An 18452-nucleotide genomic window follows, 5' to 3' on the forward strand; every position below is an offset into this window, starting at 1 on the left:
CTGTAACAGACAGAGTGTGGCAGCGGCAGCCAGTGGCTGCCCTCAGCAGTGATATCGCTAGGGATATTCTCATAAGACCCAAGAGAAAAGCTTTAGTCACTAAGATTTTTGCATCTTCAGAGTTTAATGCTCCTGTTATTTCATTGAGAATTCTCCCCTATTAATTATCTGTAAGCACTGGGCCCAACACAAACAGTTCAATGACAAACTCCGCTCTGCTACCTTTGTATATTACTGTATTACATTAACCATCCCTCACACAGCAGACGGTATTATTACAATGTGTCATTCTCTAGGATCTAGTCTTTGTTCACATCTGAGTTGCAGGCATCCTTAGGAAATTACTAATCAGATTTTATCAGTTTTGCCTGGAAATAATATGACAGAAAATTGGTGGAACATATTATAGCCAAGAGGTTCTGCTGGGAGATTGCATTTTGATTTTCTGTTCCTATGAAACCCTGGAAATCAGGCCAATAGCGCTGACCTGCACTGAAGCATAGTAACAGACACTCACCTATGTAATAAGTACTGTGTCAGGGCAGGTTTCCAGCTTTTGAATGTAAAGAAAAAAAAATGTATACATGGTTAACAGACTGTAAGCAGAGATATTACAACTGTTGAGGAAATGCAATAAAATAGTAATAGAGTTAAACAAGATTAACAGAATTAAGTAAAAAATAAAATAAAATGGGTGATCTAACATATACCTAGAGGAAGGAAAGTAATAAAAACAATAAAAAATGTTTTATTCTTACAGCATTGGTCCATGTTTCCTAAGACCTGACTTATTATACTTCATTTTTGCATGTTTTAAGATAAGTAAAGATAAAAAAAAAACTTAAACTACTCGTCCATTTCTGTGGAGAAGACAATCTTGTCCAGCTTAAACTAAGAGGACCTTTCACTAGTTTAAAAACTAAAAACTAACTATATCAGTGGGCAGATAACTAACTATATCAGTGGGCAGCTCATAGCCTGGGACTCTCAGGCTATGAGCTGTGCGCTGCGATTGGCCAGCGCTGCACCAAGGGACACGCCTAATACAAAAAATCCGTCCAGTACAACAGAGGGAGCCTATACCGGGCGAACGGAGCGGCGCCCAGACATACTAGTAAGTGCAGGGGGACCCCTGGGCGCCGCTCTGCCCAGTGATATAGTTAGTTTTTTGTTTTTAAACTAGTGAAAGGTCCTCTTTAATTATCAGACGCTAAGGTGTACAGAGGGAATATGTGCTGCTTAGAGTATACGTCAAACTTGTTGCTATGGAAAAAAACTACTATAATACTGCCTCGTATGTACAGGAATATAACTGCTATAATAATGCTCCTATATACAAGAATATAACTGCTATAATACTGCCTCCTATGTAAAAGGATATAACAACTATAATACTGCTCCTACAGGGAGTGCAGAATTATTAGGCAAGTTGTATTTTTGAGGATTGATTTTATTATTGAACAACAACCATGTTCTCAATGAACCCAAAAAACTCATTAATATCAAAGCTGAATATTTTTGGAAGTAGTTTTTAGTTTGTTTTTAGTTTTAGCTATTTTAGGGGGATATCTGTGTGTGCAGGTGACTATTACTGTGCATAATTATTAGGCAACTTAACAAAAAACAAATATATATCCATTTCAATTATTTATTTTTACCAGTTAAACCAATATAACATCTCAACATTCACAAATGTACATTTCTGACATTCAAAAACAAAACAAAAACAAATCAGTGACCAATATAGCCACCTTTCTTTGCAAGGACACTCAAAAGCCTGCCATCCATGGATTCTGTCAGTGTTTTGATCTGTTCACCATCCACATTGCGTGCAGCAGCAACCACAGCCTCCCAGACACTGTTCAGAGAGGTGGACTGTTTTCCCTCCTTGTAAATCTCACATTTGATGATGGACCACAGGTTCTCAATGGGGTTCAGATCAGGTGAACAAGGAGGCCATGTCATTAGATTTTCTTCTTTTATACCCTTTCTTGCCAGCCACGCTGTGGAGTACTTGGACGCGTGTGATGGAGCATTGTCCTGCATGAAAATCATGTTTTTCTTGAAGGATGCAGACTTCTTCCTGTACCACTGCTTGAAGAAGGTGTCTTCCAGAAACTGGCAGTAGGACTGGGAGTTGAGCTTGACTCCATCCTCAACCCGAAAAGGCCCCACAAGCTCATCTTTGATGATACCAGCCCAAACCAGTACTCCACCTCCACCTTGCTGGCGTCTGAGTCGGACTGAAGCTCTCTGCCCTTTACCAATCCAGCCACGGGCCCATCCATCTGGCCCATCAAGACTCACTCTCATTTCATCAGTCCATAAAACCTTAGAAAAATCAGTCTTGAGATATTTCTTGGCCCAGTCTTGACTTTTCAGCTTGTCTGTCTTGCTCAGTGGTGGTCGTCTTTCAGCCTTTCTTACCTTGGCCATGTCTCTGAGTATTGCACACCTTGTGCTTTTGGGCACTCCAGTGATGTTGCAGCTCTGAAATATGGCCAAACTGGTGGCAAGTGGCATCTTGGCAGCTGCACGCTTGACTTTTCTCAGTTCATGGGCAGTTATTTTGCGCCTTGGTTTTTCCACACGCTTCTTGCGACCCTGTTGACTATTTTGAATGAAACGCTTGATTGTTCGATGATCACGCTTCAGAAGCTTTGCAATTTTAAGAGTGCTGCATCCCTCTGCAAGATATCTCACTATTTTTGACTTTTCTGAGCCTGTCAAGTCCTTCTTTTGACCCATTTTGCCAAAGGAAAGGAAGTTGCCTAATAATTATGCACACCTGATATAGGGTGTTGATGTCATTAGACCACACCCCTTCTCATTACAGAGATGCACATCACCTAATATGCTTAATTGGTAGTAGGCTTTCGAGCCTATACAGCTTGGAGTAAGACAACATGCATAAAGAGGATGATGTGGTCAAAATACTCATTTGCCTAATAATTCTGCACGCAGTGTATATACTAGAATATAACTGCTATAATACTGCTCCTATGTACAAGAATATAACTACTATAATACTGCTCCTATGTACAAGAATATATCTACTATAATACTGCTCCTATGTACAAGAATATAACTACTGTAATACTGCTCCTATGTACAAAAATATATCTACTATAATACTGCTCCTATGTACAAGAATATAACTACTATAATACTGCTCCTATGTACAGGAATATAACTACTATAATACTGCCTCCTATATACAAGAATATAACTACTATAATACTGCCTCCTATATACAAGAATATAACTACTATAATACTGCCTCCTATATACAAGAATATAACTACTATAATACTGCTCCTATGTACAAGAATATAACTACTATAATACTGCTCCTATGTACAAGAATATAACTACTATAATACTGCCTCCTATGTACAAGAATATACCTACTATAATACTGCTCCTATGTACAAGAATATATCTACTGTAATACTGCTCCTATGTACAAGAATATACTACTGTAATACTGCTCCTATGTACAAGAATATAACTACTGTAATACTGCCTCCTATGTACAAGAATATAACTACTATAATACTGCTCCTATGTACAAGAATATAACTACTGTAATACTGCCTCCTATGTACAAGAATATAACTACTATAATACTGCTCCTATGTACAAGAATATAACTACTATAATACTGCTCCTATGTACAAGAATATAACTACTATAATACTGCTCCTATGTACAAGAATATAACTACTATAATACTGCCTCCTATGTACAAGAATATAACTACTATAATACTGCCTCCCATGTACAAGAATATAACTACTGTAATACTGCCTCCTATGTACAAGAATATAACTACTATAATACTGCCTCCTAGCTGTGAGGACGTGTGTGAGTAGCTCTCCTGAGCCTGTGGATGTCTGTCCAGAGCCCAGGGTGTGGCCAGCCCGGGCGGGGAACTTCCCTCAGCAAGGCCCAGGCTTCCAGGCCTACACTGGGAGAAAACTCCCAAACCATTCCTAAAGTGGATACTAATCCCAAAGTTTCCAGTCAGCAGCAGAATGAAGGAAATATTGTTGTCCTGAAGAAAGAAGAAGAAGAGAGGAAAGTGAGTGCAGTGAAGATGCAAGCGGATCCCAAGTCCAGCCAGCAAGGTGCAGGGGTGATGAGCACAGGCCGTGCAGCAGGTGAGCAGCTCCCCTCTCCTGCACACAGACAGAGACGGACATCACTGGAGAAACAAACATTGCAAGAAAACCTGAAACAGCAAGTTGTGGCTTCCAGCATGGCCTGTCAGGGCCGCACCAGATCTGCAGCAATGCCTCTGCAGGTAACCAGGAATGCCATGTCTACAAACACTGCAAAGTGTGAACAGGCCTCAGCAGATGCAACCGCAAGTACTAGCAGTAAAGCTGGGAAGGCAAAGCTGCAGGAGACCGGTGAATCCAAACAGCCTGGACCCCTGCCCCGACCAGGACAGCAGGTGAAGGAGACCACGAGAGCGCCTGAGCTGCAGATGGCGGAGGAGATCCCGGCACTGGTAAGGAGAATGGGGGAGTTAAGGCATCACAAACAACTGCTACAGATGCAGATAGACTGTGTATATAACCTGAAAACTGCACACCCCGATAGTAACACCTTGTATGATACCAAGCTGCACTCACTGGGCATAGAGCTGGCACAGGTGGTGAAGGAGATGGACTGTGTCCTGGAGAGGATGGGGCCCCTGGCCGAGTCCTACGGGAACCAGGAACGCTTCTCACAGCAGAGACAGAACAGTGACTCTGGATCCCGCTCCTCTAGAGCACAATCAGGGTCCGTGTCCCCAGATGAGCCCCGGCGAGTGACACAACCAATACTGAAGCCTGCAAGTTTCTCTTTCCAGAAGGGAGATGGGCAAGAGCAGCAGCAAGAACCTTCAGCTGTCCCTGAGCAACATCCTGGATATGTGGCACCACAAGTCCCAGCAGAGCCAGCCCAACAGCAGGACAGTGGACATGTATCCATGGGTCAGGGTGATGCGGTGACGCAGGAGAGCTCTGTTACTGGGGCACAGACCGGGGACATTGATATTGTACCTGAGGGGTTGGGGGCTGGGGACACTGTACAGTCTGTGTGGGATATAGAGGTGGATGGTGGTCAGGAGGGTGTACGGAATGATGTCTGTAATTTCCCCCCCTTAACACAACCCACGTCGGATGAGACTGTCCTCTCTAGTGCAGACGCGCGGCCCAATACTCAAGGTAGTGAGCCCCGTCAGGATCCTCCCAGAAATGCCTGGAGCCGCGGCGCTCCATCCTTCACCTCCAGTGCAGGCTATACGGGCCAGGCGTTTAAGAGGAGGAACGTGGTAAGGTTTAAGCACCGAGGCACCAAAGAAGACCTCCCCGATAGGAGGTTTGTGGTGAGGGAACTCCTGTGCCACCAGATGGGGTTTGCTCCAGAGGACATCCTGGCGGTGATAAATCTACCAGACAGGCAGGGCTATGATGTCAGCTTTAAGCTTATGTCTAGTCTGGATAGGTTCTGGGCAAACTTTGCCAGGGTTAGAGACACCGAGGGCTGGAATAAGTTCATTTTCATTCCCATTTCCAAGCCAGACACTGTTATTGTGAATGTCATCTTCTGGAATGAATCTGTTCCTCCCCAGGACATTGTGGTGTGGCTCCGGAGGCACTGTGACCTCGTGTCTGATCTCACTAAGAACAGGGACGATGATGGTGTCTGGACTGGAGGGTGGAAGGTGCTGGTGAAGCTGCGCCAGCACAATAACATCACCTTACATCTCCCTAACTCCTTCTTTATCGGTAGAGAGAAAGGCGTCTGTTTTTATCCTGGGCAACCTAGAAAGTGCTTCAAGTGTGGCAAAGTCGGTCATGTGGCAAATGTGTGCACAGTGGTCAAGTGCAACCTGTGTGGTGAGCTCGGCCATCTGAGTGCCACATGTAAGAACGTTAGGTGCAATCTCTGCGGGCAGATTGGCCACTCACATAAGGATTGCCCAGATGCCTGGCATAACGTATGCAGGGAGCTTCCAGATGAGGAGTTAGCGGAGGCCGCAGACGCTATAGAGGAGGAGGCTTTGATGTCAGGGACCATACTGACGAGGCACGAGGTACAACAGGGGTCAGGTGAGACAACACCCGAACCTCAGCCTTCAGAGAACACACAGGGCACCATGGAGGTGGTCACTCAGGACCAGTCTCAGGCAGCCGCCTCTGTATCACCGTCTGTATATGAAGAGGCCAAGAGGAACAAAAGGAGGAAAAAAGATAAGTCTTCCCGTAAGTCTGAGGAGGAACATAACCTGGGCCAAAACACCAGGAAAAAAGTCAGTACCGGTGCAGGCGTCATGGTCCTATCAAACAGATATGAGGCGTTATCAGAGTCTGATGGGGATTATGAGGAAGAGCAACAGAGAATAGATAATGAGTGTGAGGCAGACACAGGGGACCCCCCAACAAAGAAGAAGGCCCCTCCTGTAGAAGCCCTTGTAGAGTCAGATATGGAGACCGGTGGTAGGCAGGAAGCCTCTGATCCTGACCTATGTTGATGGGAGTCACTTATCTGCTCTTTCTATGTTGTCTTGTGATGGCTGGGTTTTTTCTAAAAGTTGCTTCGAGCAATGTGAACAGCATCAAAGTAAGAAGGACCAGATACGCGGTATACGATCACCTCAGATACCTGGATGCAGATGTCATCTTTCTGCAGGAGACACGTTTGAACACCTTGGGGCATCTACGTGAGGCTGAGAGTGAATGGCGGTCTGGTCCTTCTTGCTGGTCGCTGGCTGTGGAGCCTTATGCCGGGGTGGCCATATTGTTTAACACAAATGACGTGACTGTGCACAGGTTAACGGAGGTAGCTATGGGAAGGTGCCTGGTGCTGGAAGTGACCATCCATGGTAGACGGCTCCGCTTTATTAACATCTACGGCCCACAGACAGTGGCTGAGAGAATCCAGCTGTTTAATGATGTGAAGCAGTATCTTTTCACCTCTATACCTGTAGTAATGGCGGGGGACTTTAATGTCACTTTGTCATCAGGTGACCGGTCCTCGGGCAGGGCGGTGGTCAGAGACTCCAGAGTCTTAAGTAATATAATATCGCAGGCTGGCCTAAGTGATGTCTTCACATGGGGTGGCTGGAAGCCAAACTTCACATATTCTTGTGCTGACAGAAGCAGTAGAATTGACATGGCGTTTGTGAACCCCACAGAGACTGTTAGCGGGATAAGTGAGAAGGTCGTCCCCTACTCTGACCACCTGGCTTTGTTTTTTTGCTTGGGAGCCACTAGACGCTCTGATATTGGTAGAGGGCTATGGAGGCTTAACTCTAGCCTCCTGGATGATGTCTACGTCCAGGATTGTGTCCACTCTCTTTTCCAGGTTCAGCTTCAGAGGGTGGACTTTTATAACAACGTGGCCGACTGGTGGGAGGATGTCAAGGTGGAGATCAGATCCCTCTTACAGGGACTGTCAATTAAAAGAGGGAAGAGTAAGTATAGCCAGTATCTCAGGCTGCGGAAAGAATTGGAGTCACTGTATTCGGCGGGTGGGGATGAAAAACAAAAGATCGACCAACTGAAATCTGAGATAAGTCAGTATCAGTACAGCAGGTACACCTCCCTGGTTCTGGAACGGGATTATGGGACCTTAGGGGCTCCTGATCCCTTTGAGAATTGCAGGGAACGTGTGGCTAATAGATCGGTGGCAGGTCTCACTGACTCCCAGGGTGTTTTGCAGGAATCTCGGGAGGGTATCCTGGGGGTGGTGAGATCTTACTATGCTGGCTTATTTCAGAAGAAGGTTTTGGATAAAGAGAAGGTGACTCAATTCTTGGAGGCAACTCCAGGTCCTGATACTAATGATGTGGACTTTTCTCCTTTGACAGCAGAATTAACGGTGGAGGAAGTTAAAGTGGCCATTGATCAGTTACATCTGAAGAAGGCACCAGGTCCAGATGGTATAACAGCAGAATTCTATAAGAAGTTCGTAGACCACTTGGCCCCAATCCTCGTGGACGTGTACAAAAATTGTCTAGAAAATCACCTGATGCCTCCGTCCATGAGGGTGTCCTCGCTAATTCTGCTGTCTAAAGGTAAGGAGCCTAGCGACATCAAGAACTGGAGGCCGATTGCCCTCTTGAATGTTGACAGGAAGATTCTGGCAAAAATCCTTTTCTCTAGGTTAGTCTGTTTGTCCCGGGCACTGTTGGCAGGCTGTCAGTTTGGCACAGTAAAAGGGCGGAACATCTCTGGAGCAGTCATCTCGATAAGGGAGATGTTTGAGAGATGTAAAGCTCTGAGGTGTGGGAGATATGTTGTAGGTCTGGACCAGGCTAAAGCTTTTGACAGAGTGGATCACGAGTATCTATGGGCCACTTTGTCAAAGTACGGTATTCCAGGACAATTTGTAGATTGGCTGAAAACTTTATATTGTGAGGCGAAGAGCTTTCCTCTAATCAATGGTTGGCAAGGGGACACTTTTGAAGTAGAGGCAGGGGTGAGACAGGGTTGCCCTTTGAGTCCACTGCTGTATGTGTTTGCCTTGGACCCGTTCCTGAGGTCACTGCAGGAGTGCGATTTTCAGGGGGTGCCGGTCCCCCACTGCTTGCCTTTGAAAGTAGTTGCCTATGCGGATGATGTGACTGTGGTGATATCTGAGCCTCGTGAGGTGCAGATGTTGTCTGCAGCCATCAGAAGCTACTCGGAGGCCTCGGGGTCTCTAGTCAACCTTGAGAAGAGTCAAGCTCTCTGGACTTTAAGTACTGATCCAGACTTTGATCTGCCACAATTTGCAAAGGCCTCCACCTATATTAAAATCCTTGGGGTCAAATTTGGGAGGGAAGATAATGCCAAACTAAATTGGGAAGAAAAGTTGAATTCCGGAAATGCAAAGGTTCAGCGATGGAAGAACTGGAGGCTGACCTATAGAGAAAGGGTTACTATGTTGAAGACTTACCTGGTCCCCGTCTTCTTGTACGTCTCTGTTGTCTTTCCTTTGCCAGAGCCTTTCTCGGCTAGGCTCTTTAGCCTGTTCTTCCAACTTTTGTGGGGGAACAGGTTGAACCCAATAAAAAGAGGGATCACCTACCTACAGAGGAGAGAGGGTGGGCTGGATATGTTAAATCCAAGGGTGTTCTTTGACTCCATGTTTCTGAAAGTTAATTTTGATTGCCTGGACTCAAACAGCAGCTCCCTGTGGGCGAACAGTGTCAGGGACTGGATATTGCCTTTTGCAGAGTCTTGGGTGCGAGGCGGCAGTCTCAAGAGGGGTCGGTTTACTCGTGGCTTCCTCCCCCAGTACCTGGAATATGGTCTAAAGTGTGTGAAGAAATGGGGAATAGACAAGGTGTATCTGGAGACTAAGACCAGGAAGGATCTCTATATAAAGATCTGTGGGGCCTTCTATAACTTGCAGCCAGCACTGAGAGACTGTACAACGGCCACCTTGCAGGAAAGTCTTAGGTTCCTCAACGGACCAAGGCTTCCTGCAAAGTTGTTTGACATTGCCTGGCTGTCATTCCATGGGAAGCTTTTTGTCAGAGGCAATTTAAAGTTCCTGAGTGTTCTAGATCGCATGTGTCCCTTGGGCTGTCAGCAGGAGGAGACTATGGAACATTTTATAACCGAGTGCTGGGGAGGGCGACAGATATGGCAGGAGATAGCCAGCAAGCTAAAAATCCCAAGGCTGCAGTCTCTGACCTACACAGACATTGTATATGGTGGGACATCACAGGTAGCTGACATTGACCTGGGGACCCTGCATTTGATTATAACCATCGTTAAATACTATCACTGGCAGACAAGAACAAGAGTGTCCATCCACAGTGAGCCCTTCAACCATGAGAAAGCCGTAAACCTCATCCTGTCGGAGCTAAGGTGGGTCAGATCTATAGAAGTTAGGAGAAAGGACGGGAATGAAAAATTATGGAAGAATGTATATTTGGAGTAATTTCTGGTTCATGTATCCTGGAATTATGTTTATTTATTCATTTCTCCCATTTATTTGCAATGGACTCTTAAGTTAAAGTTATTATAAACTTATTATTTTGATGATATGTATGATTTCAGTTTAATAATTGTTTGTTCATTCTCATTTCGGAATGTACTATTGTATTTTTGCTTGTTTTATACTAATAAAAATTGCCTCCTATGTACAAGAATATAACTACTATAATACTGCCTCATATGTACAAGAATATAACTACTATAATACTGCTCCTATGTACAATAAAATAACTACTATAATACTGCCCCTATGTACAAGAATATAACTACTATAATACTGCCTCCTACGTACAAGAATCTAACTACTATAATACTGCTCCTATGTACAAGACCATAACTACTATAATACTGCTCCTATGTACAAGAATATAACTACTATAATACTGCTCCTATGTACAAGAATATAACTACTATAATACTACTCCTATGTACAAGAATATAACTACTATAATACTGCTCCTATGTACAAGAATATAACTACTATAATACTGCCTCCTATGTACAAGAATATAACTACTATAATACTGCTCCTATGTACAAGAATATAACTACTACAATACTGCTCCTATGTACAAGAATATAACTACTATAATACTGCTCCTATGTACAAGAATATAACTACTATAATACTGCCTCCTATGTACAAGAATATAACTACTATAATACTGCTCCTATGTACAAGAATATAACTACTACAATACTGCTCCTATGTACAAGAATATAACTACTATAATACTGCTCCTATGTACAAGAATATAACTACTATAATACTGCCTCCTATGTACAAGAATATAACTACTATAATACTGCTCCTATGTACAAGAATATAACTACTACAATACTGCTCCTATGTACAAGAATATAACTACTATAATACTGCTCCTATGTACAAGAATATAACTACTATAATACTGCCTCCTATGTACAAGAATATAACTACTGTAATACTGCTCCTATGTACAAAAATATATCTACTGTAATACTGCTCCTATGTACAAGAATATAACTACTATAATACTGCTCCTATGTACAGGAATATAACTACTATAATACTGCTCCTATGTACAAGAATATAACTACTATAATACTGCTCCTATGTACAAGAATATAACTACTATAATACTGCCTCCTATGTACAAGAATATAACTACTATAATACTGCTCCTATGTACAAGAATATAACTACTATAATACTGCTCCTATGTACAAGAATATAACTACTATAATACTGCTCCTATGTACAAGAATATAACTACTGGGGGGCGGAGCCGAGCCACGCTGCTGAATGGCCGCACGAGCTTGAGCTCCTCCAGCATTCCGGCTCATTTACCCTATAAAAGCTTGGATTTTACCTGATTATGGGGAAACCTGGCAAAGAGAAGACAAGAGGAAGCTCAGAGTCTACCCCACAGCGCTCCAGACAGCCTGAGATGGAGAAATTCCTCCGAAAAACGCCGAGAGCTGCCGCACAGAAAGGCGCCAATATGGCGGCGTCTGCTGCTCCAGACTCCGACGCAGGAGACCTATCGGATGCGGGCAGCGGCTCTGATATTTCGGATAGGAGGCCTAGAGATCCACCGCTGTCGGAACGAACCCTTCGTCGGGTTCTTGAATCTGCCCTCACGCCACTCAAGCAAGATTTGGCGGACATTAAGGACGATATAAAACATCTCGGCCAGAGAGTGGTCACGCTAGAAAGCACGCAAGAAGCCATACTGACCTATGAGGGCAAAACTGCGGAGGTGCTTGCCTCTCACAAAGCCCTATTGAATGATGCCTTCTTGAAATTGGAGGATCAGGAGAACCGGAGTCGCCGGCGCAACATACGCATTCGCGGCCTACCTGAATCGCTAGCGGCGGAGGCCTTGCCGAAAGTGGCGCGAGAACTGTTCTCCATGATGCTTGGGCCTGATAGAGCAGAGGGGATAGTGGTGGAACGCATACACAGGGCATTGCGCCCTAGGCCTAAACCCCAAGATCCGCCACGCGATGTAATTTGCGGCCTACTGAGCTACGTAGACACCGCAGCTCTCCTGAAAAGGCAAAGAGAGATGGAAGTGCTGGAGTATGACAACGTACCGCTGCAGATGTTCCAGGACTTGGCGCCATCTACCCTGGCGAAGCGACGTTTGTTCAAGCCTCTTCTGGATGTTCTCCGCAAGACGTCTACTCCATTCAGGTGGCTGTATCCATTCGGTCTGTCGGTGTCCAGGAATGGGAAACTGCTCACGGTGCGGTCACCTGCGGATCTGGAATCGGTCTGGAGGTCCCTAGATGTCCCTCCAGTGGAAATTCTCTCGTGGTTGCCAGCCGACCAAGATGGCCCCCTGCCTTTACCGCCGCGAGTATCTGCCTGGCAGACGGCATCTGCGGGCAGGCCGGATCGATCGGGACGCAGCAAGTCGGACAGGGCTCTCACCTGAGCCTGTGACAAGGTTTTTGGCTGTTTGTATGAGCATGAACTGCTAATGCCATGCTTTATCTCACTCCGTTAATGTGAAGAGTTGGTTACCTCTACCTCTGTGCAAAATGTTTTGTTTAGCGGACTCTGGCCTTTCCCTGATGGCCCTATGTTTCGCTGCTACTCGGCTCATAATCTATGTTTTTTATGAAACGTTATGTCTTGAATGGGATGATCCCCTGCTGAAGCAGGCCTCCAAACAGGGGTCTCTCTCCCCTCATGTGCAGGGTAATGACCGGATGATCCCGGTGCTGGATGTGTTTTCTTTCACTTTTTTCGTTCTTTTTTGGTCTATATGTTAGAGACCATAAGCGCTTCACTTGCCCCCTCACTAGTCCATTTCTATTTGGACTGGTGATAAGTGAGGCGCTCGTCACCTCTCGGATGGGTTGCTTGTCCGAGCAGGTCATGTGTCTGTCCACTATGTTACATGTTGTTCCCCTTATTTTTTGTTCCTTGACCTCTTTCCCTCCCCTCCTTTCCGCTGCTCTTCTTATCTTGGTGCTTCTTTATGTGACCTGGTGTACCATATGCTCATATACAGCTGTATGTATACAAAAATGTCCTCCATAACTGTAGCCTCACTTAATGCACATGGTCTGAACGAGCCATGCAAGCGGGCTCAGACACTTTCCCTCCTCCTGAAGGATAAGGTATCAGTGGTCTTCTTACAGGAGACTCATTTTAGGACAGGCAAAATTCCCAAGTTACCCCCTAAGAAATTTGTGCAATGGTTTCATAGCACACATGATTCGGCCAGTAGGGGGGTTAGTATTGCCATACATAAGTGCCTTCCTTTTAAGCCCCAAACTATATCCGCTGACCCTGAAGGCAGATTCCTGTTTGTAAAGGGCGTCTTGGGGGACTCCCCGGTAACGCTCGCCAATTTGTATGCCCCTAATAAAGGCCAAATCCCATGGCTCGTTCAGACCCTAGCTGCACTCTCATCCTTCTCTGAGGGGTTATTGATTCTAGGGGGCGACTTTAATGTGGCCATGGAACCAGCGGTGGACACTTCGGCGGGTAGACCTTCTGTGTCTTACAGGTTATTAAAAAGGCTAAAAATTTCGCTGAGGAAACTAAAAGTTTTAGACGTCTGGCGGATCATGAATCCCAATGGACGGGACTATACGTTTTTCTCCCATGCTAAGGCGTCTTTCCATAGATTGGATTATTTATTCATGTCTGATTCACATATACGTAATGTCTCTGGAGCCCGGATAGGCAATATAACGTTATCTGATCATGCCCCTGTTTTTATAAGCTTTTCTTTGACAGGCCCGCAAAGGAAGGAACGTTTGTGGCGCCTTAACGACACTTTGGTCTTAGACCCCTCACACGCAACCAAACTTAGGGCCTCGATTTCGGAATTCTTTAGTATTAATGACACCCCAGATTCCCCCCCCTCACCAGCTATACTTTGGGAAGCCCATAAGGTGGTCATTAGGGGAGAGCTTATTGCCTTGGGGGCTTATGTAAAAAAGCAAAGGACAAAGGCTTTAGACGCTCTGTTAGCCACTATTACTCGTTTGGAGTCCTCCCACAAGGAATCGCGGGCTATTCATACCCTAACGGAATTGACCGAAGCCAGAACGCGTCTTAAAAACTTATTAAACGTCACTTCTGCAAAATTAGTGTTGAGATCCAGGTTTAGGGCCTATGCCCATGGGAATAGGGGAAACAAACTGATGTCGGCTATTGCCAAAAAACAGTTTTCTGACTCCTTTGTTTCCTCTATCAAGGATCCCAAGGGGTTGTTACATAAGTCCACCCCAGACATAGCCAAGGCATTCTGTTCCTTCTATGAAGCCCTGTATAATCTACCCCCGCCGGCAGGAGCTACGCCTGGTGACCTAGCGGAAGCCACTGATAAATTCCTGCAGACCCTTAATCTCCCTTCTATCTCCTCATCTAAGGCCTCCCAACTAACTAGGCCTATTTCAGAGTCAGAAATCCGCAAAGTTCTTATGTCAATCCCGTCGGGCAAGAGTCCGGGGCCTGATGGTTTTTCCATCGTGTATTATAAATCATTCCAAGATGTTTTAATCCCTCGTTTTCAGAACCTGTGTAACTACCTCCTGACTGGTGGTTCGCTTGCTCCCCACTCCTTGTTGGCACACATTACTGTCCTCCATAAGGAAAATAAAGATCCGACTTGCTGCAGTAATTATAGGCCGATATCCCTGCTTAACAATGATGTGAAGTGGTGGGCGAAGATTCTGGCCTCTAGGCTTCAGGATGTTCTTCCTGACGTGATTCATGAGGAGCAGGTAGGCTTTGTCCATGGCAGACAGGGGTCGGAGAACACGGTGCGGCTTCTTCATCTGGTTAATTGGGCAAAGAGAGCCTCAAAGCCTCTGGTTCTAGTAAGTACAGATGCGGAGAAGGCCTTCGATAGTGTTAGCTGGCACTTTATGTCGCGGACCCTGGTCAGGTTTGGCTTCCCAGACCAGTTTGTTACTGCTATCCATACCCTATATTCGGCCCCCTCTGCCATGGTCAAGGTCAATGGAGCACTGTCCCCACCATTTCGCATCACTAATGGGACGAGGCAGGGATGCCCTCTCTCACCCGCACTATTTGTTTTAGTGATGGAGACCCTACTGTGTAAAATTAGAGATGATCCAGATATTATAGGCCTAAGGGTTGGCTCTGGCTACCATGTTACTGCAGCATTTGCGGATGACCTTTTAGTTCTGACCTCTAACCCTTCGGAGTCCTTGCCCAAATTGTTAGATATATTTGAGGACTTTGGATTCGTGTCCAATTTTAAAATAAACTATGGGAAATCCATGGCTCTCAATATTTCCTGCCCCAAAACTGTGATTAATGACCTTAAACAACGTACCCCGTTTGCCTGGGCCTCCAGAGACATTACGTTCTTGGGGACGCGAGTCTCGGCTAATGTCCAGGACTTAGCCTCTCTCAACTTTGCCCCACTTTTGCAGGATGTGCGTAATCATTTACAAAACTTGAAGCTTCCATTTGTGTCTTGGGTTGGAAGGAAAAATTACCTTAAGACATTCATTCTCCCCAAATTTCTATATATGCTGCAATCCCTCCCTATTTGGTTGCCGAATTCGTATTTCACGGAGGTCCGCCGAGTGTTCACGCGCTTTCTATGGAATAGCAAATCCCCGCGCATTGCCTACCATGTTCTGACAAGGGATAGAAGGTTTGGAGGTTTCGGGATGCCGGATGTAAAATTATATTATACTGCTGTTCAATTATGTAGATGTGTAACAGCCTTGTCCCGGCCATTTAGCTCACTATGTTCAAGCCTTGAGTCTGCATTGATCTCCAATCAGGAATGGCTTACCCTGTGGGGTGTTCGGCCCTTTTCAGCCAATCATTGCGCCTCTTCTCCGTTTTTGAAGGGGATGCTGGTAGAATGGTCCAAGATGGTCCAATCCCACCTGTTCAACTTTCCAAACTCCTGTATGCCACTCAAATTTTTGCAATCTCATATCCACCCCTCCGTGTCAAACCCCTCTGGGATTTGGTCCAAGCTCGCTGACCTCACTTTGCGAGATGTCCTTCTTCCAGATGGTAGTTTGGACTGGAATTTGATACTGAACCGCCCCGAAGTCAAAACTGCTCCCTTCTTTCACTTGGCAGATTTTAAGAGAGATTCAGTTAAGTGTACTGGATCCTTTGCGGGTAATGGTTCTTCTTCCTGGCTGGAGAAGAAAGTCCTAGCGATTAAGCCCCCCAATAGGCAACTTTCTCTGATGTATAAAGAAATGCTCTCCAGCTTGCCTCCGGAGCTCCGTTATATGGCCTCTTGGGAAAAGGAGCTATCTCTGACCTTTACAGAACCAGAGAAAGCCTTTGTTTTAGCCCATTCGCATGGGTTTAACCGATGTGTTAGAGTCCAGGAGAATTCTTTTAAGTTACTCTGCAGGTGGTACAAGACGCCCGAATTCCTGCATAAATTGAACCCAGAAATTCCTGAAACATGTTGGAGATGTGGCATAGAAGCTGGATCCCTGTCTCACATTTGGTGGCTGTGTCACAAGATTCAGCCGTTTTGGAAGCAGGTGGAGTCTCTGATTAACACTATTTGTAAGACCAAGATTGTACTAGATGCTAAACTTGTTCTGGTATGGTGCCCTAACGATACCCTTACTCCTGCTAAGAATAACCTCCCGACAATGCTACTTACCGCAGCGAAGCTGCTTATCCCCTTTTTGTGGAAAAATGATTCCCCACCGTCTCTCCATATGTGGTCAGATAAGGTTGACCAGATCTACCGCTTTGAGGAGTTGGCGCACTGGGAGAGTAACTCACGCTCTCGCTTCTTAACACTGTGGTCCCCATGGAAAGTATATAGACACTTTGCTTGATAGAGCAGAAATGTATCACTTCCTGTTTCCCCTCCCTCCTCCCCTTCCTGACTTTTCCTCCTTTTCCCCCCCACCTTTTTTCATGTGTCATGTTTGTATGATTTGCTCATTGACAATGATAACTTGTGATGCCCTCACTTGACATGTATGCTGGATGACTATTCTGTATTTTTGGCCATTGTATGGTCATGTGTGGGCTTCGGCCTTGATTTTCTTTCAATAAAAAGAAATATGGTTAAGAATATAACTACTGTAATACTGCCTCCTATGCACAAGAATATAACTACTATAATACTGCTCCTATGCACAAGAATATAACTACTGTAATACTGCTCCTATGTACAAGAATATAACTACTATAATACTGCTCCTATGTACAGGAATATAACTACTATAATACTGCCTCCTATGTACAAGAATATAACTACTATAATACTGCTCCTATGTACAAGAATATAACTACTATAATACTGCTCCTATGTACAAGAATATAACTACTATAATGCTGCTCCTATGTACAAGAATATAACTACTATAATACTGCTCCTATGTACAAGAATATAACTACTATAATACTGCTCCTATGTACAAGAATATAACTACTATAATACTGCCTCCTATGTACAGGAATATAACTACTATAATACTGCTCCTATGTACAAGAATATAACTACTCTAATACTGCTCTGCACATATTTATATGGCGTTATAACGATGTTTCCTTTGCTATATATACAGCGTTGTTCTCTGGTGTAATCCGCTGTTCCGTGTATTCTGCATATGTAATAATGTAAGTGATAGTTTTGTGGATTTGCTGAGTGCACAGATCTCCGTCCTGCTTCGTGTTTTTCTCCCTTCTGAGCACATTTATTGCTTGTGATTAATGGATCGGTGACAGTAATGAAGACGCTCGGAGGCGGGGATCACATTGTATCGCTCCATGTGTGACTTTTATCATCCACATCACCCGCTTATATGTTCATGTCATGGGATTGCAGAAGTCAATAGCTATTTGTTACCAGCTGTTGTCAAATGAAATTATTTACTGCCAGGCTGATTAATAATAAATCATCCCGAGGTCTGTGCTCCAAAATCTTCTGCTACAATTAATTCATACAGGATGCGCTCGCGGGCGGCCATTAGCCGGGCAGGCAGCGCTTTCAGATAACTTCACAATCAATGAACAAAAAGTTTTGAGAACTAAATATTCCCCACTGTTGTATGAAACTTTTATTGTAACTTTTGAAAGTGGAAACCATCAACACGACTGACTAAGTGCCTCTCCCTAATGTACTTGCTCAATTGTTTTTTTTGTATAGAGCATCTCTCATCTGTTCTTCTCTAGTAGAAACCTTTAAAACTCTCTGCTCCCCATTGTGGCCACTTTATGTGGTTCCTTTGCATGTAACTAGTATTGAATGTGGTTGTATGCAGGTCTTGAGCGTCCTGTGATGAGACAATTCCCTACAGACACGCCGTCACCTCCCCTGACATGTCTGTCCCCCATGTAATATCAATTGTGGAGCATTTTTTCTCATAACTTTACATTGTGCCATTCCTCCAATATTCCTACTAGAAGTTTGAGTGAACCTGCAATGAAGGTTCAGATGGTTTAACCTGTTGGGAGTGGGTCCCTGCATAGTCTGACACGATCCAATC

This window comes from Bufo gargarizans, chromosome 9 (genome assembly GCF_014858855.1).
Source record: "Bufo gargarizans isolate SCDJY-AF-19 chromosome 9, ASM1485885v1, whole genome shotgun sequence".
Taxonomy (NCBI): Eukaryota; Metazoa; Chordata; class Amphibia; order Anura; family Bufonidae; genus Bufo; species Bufo gargarizans.